Here is a 7,470-nt window from a genome sequence, read left to right on the forward strand (position 1 = left end):
TGGAAGCATGATCAGTAAATTTAACTTACTGATTCCCTAATGGGTTCATTTATGTCTTCAGCTTGGTGAAATCAGTAGTAACAGGCAGGAGTCAGTTTAAAGCCCATCTGTGTCAGCTCAGGATTGTTTCCTTGGTCTCCAGGAAAATCAGATCCGTGCAGCATGCTGATATATAGATGTAAAAACATTTTACTGAAAGGTGAAAACTCATTTCTCAGAGCTGTCTTGACCGATATGTATGTGCACCTATACCATGGTGTATATACAAGAATTATATTTTGCATGCATCAGCCATTAATTTTACATTCTTAAAGAGGTATGAAGATAAAAAATAGTTTCAATGGCTAAGTTAATGTGTGTGCATAAAATGAATTGCTGGCAGTGTAATAGAAATTATGATAAGGTGTGTTTCCACATGTAATGGGATATAGTACAAATTTGCTGATTATGCTCTGTGGCACATAAATAATACAAATTCTCCAAAGGGCCCTTGTGGATATCAGCTGATACTGGGTTTGTGCTGCTGTTGTAAAACCAGAAAACACTACATGAGCTGCTTTACCCTTTTCACTATTTTGTCTTTTGTACTAAACAGATGTTAGTAACACAAACTGTGTGCAGAAACAGTCCATGTCCTACTCTACAGGATGAACAAAATGCATCTGATTTTGTCACTTTTTCTTTCAGTGACGTGGTTCTTAGAAAATTCAGCATTAAAAAAATGTAGCAGTTCTTTAAATAAAAAGTTTTCCACATATTTTCACCACCACAGAAATGTAATCCTGCTTGATATTCAGTATATATTTTCTTCTGACAGTTTTATGGTACAATTAAACCGCATACTTTCTTTTCTACCACTCTGAATATGCATTAGAAAACCAAGAATCATAATTCTAAGCCAATTGGCTTGATTTGCTTGTTTAAATTCAGATATTGCTTCTTTCTGTGCATTTCAAAGAAAGGCCATGGGCTGTAACAGTGTATTTAGAATCAACAAAGCACATGGTCACCAAAGGTCTAGCTTGCATCAAAATTGTATTTCTAAGCTCAAGTTACGCACTTTACATGAAAAATGAAATAATGTAATTCTAAAATAGTTTATTGGAGAAACAAACTAAAGAGAAACAATAGAGCTAATAGAGGGGTAGAGAGAGAGGCAGATTACGGAACTCATTGTGTATTAGCTGAAAATTACACCGATATTTCGACGGATTTAATAACTTAATAAGACTCATTTGAATGCAAAAGAATGAACATTGAGTTGATATTAACTTTTAATGCTTGTCATTTTATGTTAATTTATATTTTTAAATTATAGTTAATTTTTTTTGTAATCAGACTGGCTAATTATACCTCAAACATTTAAATCTGACATGATGCCAATACCAAATTAAAGCAAAAAAAATTCAACAAAATACTTGGTTATAAAGACCCATAATTCACTGAAACTGGATTCTGGGTGACTTCCTTCCAAGCACACAAAGCATTACGCTTTGCATGGGTAAAAGAGTTTGATTTCTCTGAGATTCTTTCTTTAGTTTGTTTTCCTGAGGAGACAATGCTAACACACCTTTTCCTGATCATTGAGGTGATCATTCTTGGAAAAATCCATCCTCTAGCTTTGATACCTGCAGATGCATTTTTCAAAGATTCCTTCATGCTAAAGGCGTCATTAACAAAGCAAGATTTTTCTAACACTGAAATAGTCTTGAATTGGGATCATGAGCTCTGTACCGAAGCAATATATAATAAGTTATTTTTGAGACTACTAAAGGTCTACTTATCTTCCAAAATCGAAATGTAAAACTGGTGCTTTACATTTTATGTATCTGATTCCCTTTGGGGCAATTATTTGCCAACACATATTAAACAAAGTTACTGTGTCTAAACATGCCAGATAGACAGGAGCTTATATGCTGCTGGAAAATAAGCACTTTCTTTTTTAATAATACACTTTGGAGTTAGAATTTATTTCATTTCCTTTGTCATGGTTCCAGAATTGAAATAATAAATTCCTCTGTCAACTCTGCACAGATAGTTTTTTAAGAGCTCATAATTCAGACATCTTTAAAATAACAGTCTTTTAGGTTGAATGACCTTGGTCTACACCGAATTGGGAGTTACTGTGTACAAAGCTTTATATACATTAGAGATGTGTTGAACTGATAACCTCGTTGCACCAGCCCCCTACCCAGTTAAAGGGATTTGTTTGTTTAGCAAACATTTATGTAATGGAATCCAACTATTTCATTACATATTTTTTTGTTTGCAAACAGGTGAGCAGATGAGATGATGAACATAGATCACAAACAAAAATCCTTGCTCCTTCAGTACACCCACCATTCGTTCTCCTCCTCCCACCTTCCCTCAGGGTCAGCACTTCATTTATGTTGTACTTCAGGACACAGGTTGCAATGAAATCAGTAAGCTAAATTTTCATACAATCATAGAATGGTTTGGGTTGGAAGGGACCTTAAAGATCCTCTAGTTTCAACCTCCCACTAGACAAGGTCACTCAAGGCCCTGCCCAATTTGCAGGTCTTCACTCAAGCAAAACTCCAGTTGATTCAAAACCGAAGTTTCTCCTAAATAGGAATTGAAAGTTGAATTGTGAATTTTGGGGTAAAAAAATGTAGTTACTGCAAATAGCTAGGTCAACTGAAGTGTCCACCCTGTTTACTTAATTCTGTAGAATTAATTCTGAAGCCTAGGTACGCCCCTGTAGTATGTTACAATGCCATCATAATTCCTCCTCACTCAGCTGTACCTATAGCCATGCAGTGTTCCTAATGCACAAAACCGTGGGTAGTGTCTCATGCAATGTTGGGCAAGATGAGCAGAAATTCCCATTCTGCCTTACTATCAGAACTTTTCAGGACAGCTTTCCAGCAGCAGAATGTTACAGCGCTGCCCTTGCTAGGGCACTGCAGAGCTCAGACAAACGTGTTACAAGGTTGGCAGCCCCATGAGTTTACTGGCTGCAGCCACAGGGCTCCAGGGGCATAGTTCAGTGCTGGCTTTCCATTGCTGCCCACAGGACAGCGGAAAAGCCATCGGCAGCTTATAAACGATTCCCTTTCCCCATGGTAGCAGAATTGTCTGTGGTAGGAGCTTGGTCTGCCTATTTCCTCTAACCTTTTTAGGTGTGTAGGTCACCAAGTTCACAGTTACACCTACAGTTAATTAACAATCACTGAACATCAGTCTTTGTAGCTACCAGCTGAACGTGGTTCCCCTTCCCTATATGTCCAAGCCCATACTATCAAACTGCTTCTTATTTACATTGAGGCTTTACATTCCCATCATCATCTGTATTGTTAATTTACATACAAACTTATCAAGTCAGTTTTCTATCATAGTTTATCTTTTATAATGCTAAAGCCACAGTAATCTTACTTTGGGGTTGTTTGGGGTTTTTTTAGTGTACTGGAAAGGGAAAGAGATTGGAAGGGAGTTGGTTTTACTGACTGGTAGGGGTCTCATTGAACAGATATTATTCAAACTCCTCTATAAATGGTTCTGCTCTAGCATCTTTTATCTGCTTTCCACTTGGACCCATGAAATGCACGTAATAACAGTTACAGAGCACCAAGAGGGTTTATTTGCCCTTTGGTGCAGAGCAGTGAAAATAGAGTAATTCTGAAATTTGCAGACCATCCTTATGACAACTAGGAACACATCTTTTCAGTGGCTCAGAACTTATTTTCTTTTATTAAAGCATCTTCCGTAATAGCTACTGCATACTTACAATGCTAGTTACTTTCTTGCAATTATGTTATTCAGGAATAATTGGATTTCTGGGTTTAATTGGGCTCTAAATTAGCCAGAGCTTTCATAAAAGCTATTACAGAGATTTCTAATAGCAGCTTTTCCTGCTATTTAAGCACAGAGTATTTCAATAAGAGTGATTCACCAGTGTAAAAAATCTTGGCTGCTGTGAACTCTAGCACAGGTTCAGATTAATTATGACAATTTAGGCACCATCCTTTTGTAATTAAACATTTGCTCAAAACATTAGCCAGAGTGCACAACTGTGTCAGACAACTGGGTGTCCTTTATTTAGAAAGATATGATTTTGTTTTCCAGCTCTTTGGAAGATCAAGAATCTTTACAGCTGAGTTCAGAGGCAGGGTCAGCGTGTTTGCTCCCACCAGTCACCTTACCAGTCCAACTGGGAGGAGGCAGCATAAGGTGTCCTCCTGGCACCCTCTCCTACCCGAGAGGTCCTACGCTCCATTTGCTGACCTGCACATGTGGGCTTGTGTGCAAACATCCCAGTACCAGCAGGAACAGAGAAGTGAAAATGCAGTCAGGTATTTTGGAGAGCATCCTTTGGTTTTGCCACAGATGACTGAAGGGTGATGATGAGGTGATTCAGGGTTAAGGGTAACAGTCCTGGCCTTTGTGCTTTTGCCTGCTTTCTGTCAGTAGCACTGTTACTTATGTGCAGTACTATCTGTGATCTTCACAATCCTCACCATACCCTATAGGTTAGGCTGTATTTAGGCATTACCTTGATTAAGGAAATGTGTGTTGCCCTATCCTGCCAGACAACAGAACTCCTGGACCATAATGGCCTCTTGATCTCACTTAGAGTATTGTGTACAGTTCTGGTGTCCTCAACGTAAGAAGGACATGGAACTACTGGAACAGGTTCAGAGGAGGGCCACAAGGATGATCAAGAGGCAGGAGCACCTGCCTCCTGAAGCACCTCCCGTATGAAGATAGGCTGAGAAAGTTGTGGCTGTTCAGCCTGGAGAAGAGAAGGCTGTGTGGAGACCTCATAGCAGCCTTCCAGTATCTGAAGGGGGCCTATAGGGATGCTGGGGAGGGACTCTTCATAAGGGACTGTAGTGACAGGACAAGGGGTAACGGGTTAAAACTTGAACAGGGGAAGTTTAGACTGGATATAAGGAGGAAGTTCTTTACTGTAAGGGTGTTGAGGCACTGGAATGGGTTGCCCAGGGAGGTTGTGAATACTCCACACCGGGGGTGTTCAAGGCCAGGTTGGCCGAAGTCTTGGGTGACATGGTTTAGTGTGAGGTGTCCCTGCCCATGGCAGAGGGGTTGGAACTTGATGATCTTAAGGTCCTTTCCAACCCTAACTATTTTATGATTCTATAATGCTATTTTTTTCAGGTTAAAAATTAAGCTTCTTTCCAGAAGAAGACTATGTTAATTGTATAACATTCGACTTGATGACGGAGTGTGACTTAGCATGCGAAAACTCAGGAAGGATTTGAGAAGGCAGACTGCTTGGGTTTTGTTCTTTACAGAAAAAGTTCACAAGTCTCTATTCGGTGTTTTTTGCTTTAGAAAAGTTTAAACTTTATTGTGTTAAATTTGCCTTATCCTCTGAATCACCCACCCTTCTGAAGGTGACCACCCCACTCCAAAGGCTACTGCCAAGGGAGAGAATCCCCAGTGGTGAAGGCTGGTCTTGTTATTACCTGCTTTGCTAGCAGTGTGGGAGCTGGCTAGCTGCAGCACAAATGTGGTTGCTAGAAAAGGCAACATTTTCCCTGGATTAAGTTAAAGGCTTCTGAGCTCATCATTTGCACTGTGCTTTCTTGGCTTTCTGGAGACATTTGGTCCCAGTAACACTCTGCTCTGTTATTAGAATCACTTTTCATGCAAAATTGATACACGTCACATGTAGTTTTGTCTTCCATTCTATCTCAGCCTATGAGAGGGGGATCCCAGCTGGCTTTTGGGTGTTTATCCTGGAGGGTGCACACCTCTAGAGTTCGAGCTTCACAACTATAGCCCCATGTCCAGGTCTGGGGGACTTCAAGTAGCAAGAGAATCCTGCATGTATGCAGCTGCATTGATAACAAGAAGTCAAAACACTGAAATAACTTTGGACACTCAGGGACTTCACACAACACCATAGGATATCAACATCATCTTAGCTCATTATATTACTATGAAGTCCAAAGAATATCAGATCTGAAAGACAGGACACAAACTCAGAATTTGCCAAAAATAAATATGAAGGTTGAAATAATTCCATTAAACTGTTTATTACTAATTTTTTTTCCTTTTCCTATGAAATGCTAGAGAATCATAGAATCACAGAATGGTTTGGGTTCAAAGAGACCTTACAGATCATCCAGTTCCAACCCCCTGCTACAGACAGGGACAGCTTTCACTAGACCAGGTTTCTCAAAGCCCCATCCAACCTGACCTTGCACTTGGAGACATAGATAAGACTGCATTTTCTGGAGGAAAAGTCTCCTACTGACAGGCAGCTCCCTTCGCAGGTGTCCTGGGTTCAGCAGTAGCAGTCATGTTTCTCCTCCTTGGTAGCTGGTGCAGTGCAGTGTTTTGACTTTCGGCTCGGGATTGTATACTTCAGACAAATGGTGACATTTCGGTACCTTGCAGCAGATGTTTTTTGGCTTGGGTTTACTCATAGTAGCTTGAAAGATTCCTTGAGATTTACTTCAAGGCTTAGAACATTTTTTGGAAATTCATTTGCTAAAGCACATTTTTTCAACTACCTGAGAAGATTCAAGGTTCTTTTGTGTAAACAGTGGCAAACGACAGCAAGGCACTGCATGCATCAATTTGCAATCCTTTTCCAGTCAACAGGAGTTTTACAATTGACTTCAATAGAAGCAAACTTAAACCTTTTAAATCAATATCCCAGTTTGCCATGGACTAAGTACAAATAAAACCTTACTAAATTGCAAAAGGAATTTAGTTAATCAATTCACTAAGTTAAATGATAAAGAATGTAATCAGAAGAGATATCTTTTTTAAAAGCATCACTTAAATATATGAACTTCTTTTGGAGCCTGTTTCATATCAGCAAAGATTTATCAATATTAATCAATAATATATTCACCTATGATGACTGTGAATAATGAGATGTTTAATATTCCCTAAATTTTTTAGATAACCTTAGTGAAAAGTCATTAATTATAATATTTATCTGTTACTTGAGAAAGAACATGATATAAAATGACAACTCAATTTTCCTCTTTGACATTTCAAATATAACTAGGTCACATTAATCAATCAATAATGTGCTTATCATACACTGTGGTCAATTATACCCCAACTATCAGTGACAGTTTTCTGGCTTGCACTCTGGGCACATATACTGTCATGACAACTACATTCTTTTTAGCCCTTTTGTATTTTACAACCGGAGCTATTGCTTAAGGCACATCATAAATGTGTGAAAAGGGCATCAGATACCTCAATATGCCAATTGCACTTTGGTACCATTAGTGTATTTCCAAAGAATAAACTTTCAGTGCACTGAAATCCAAAACCAAAAGGGTGAGATCCCCTTCACTGAAGAGAAAGTTACATGTAAAATAAAACTGGCATTACTACTAGTAGAGCATTTGCATTTGCTGAATGTAGGGTTGCAATTATAGATCATGGTTTTAGTGCAGTCGTAAACTAGTTGCGCTTACTTCTTTGGTTTATTGCATCGTGATAACCTTTTGGGGGAGT

This window comes from Pezoporus flaviventris, unplaced genomic scaffold (assembly GCF_033815535.1).
Source record: "Pezoporus flaviventris isolate CSIRO_AGI_PZ_B2104156 unplaced genomic scaffold, CSIRO_AGI_Pfla_v1 ptg000045l, whole genome shotgun sequence".
Taxonomy (NCBI): domain Eukaryota; kingdom Metazoa; phylum Chordata; class Aves; order Psittaciformes; family Psittacidae; genus Pezoporus; species Pezoporus flaviventris.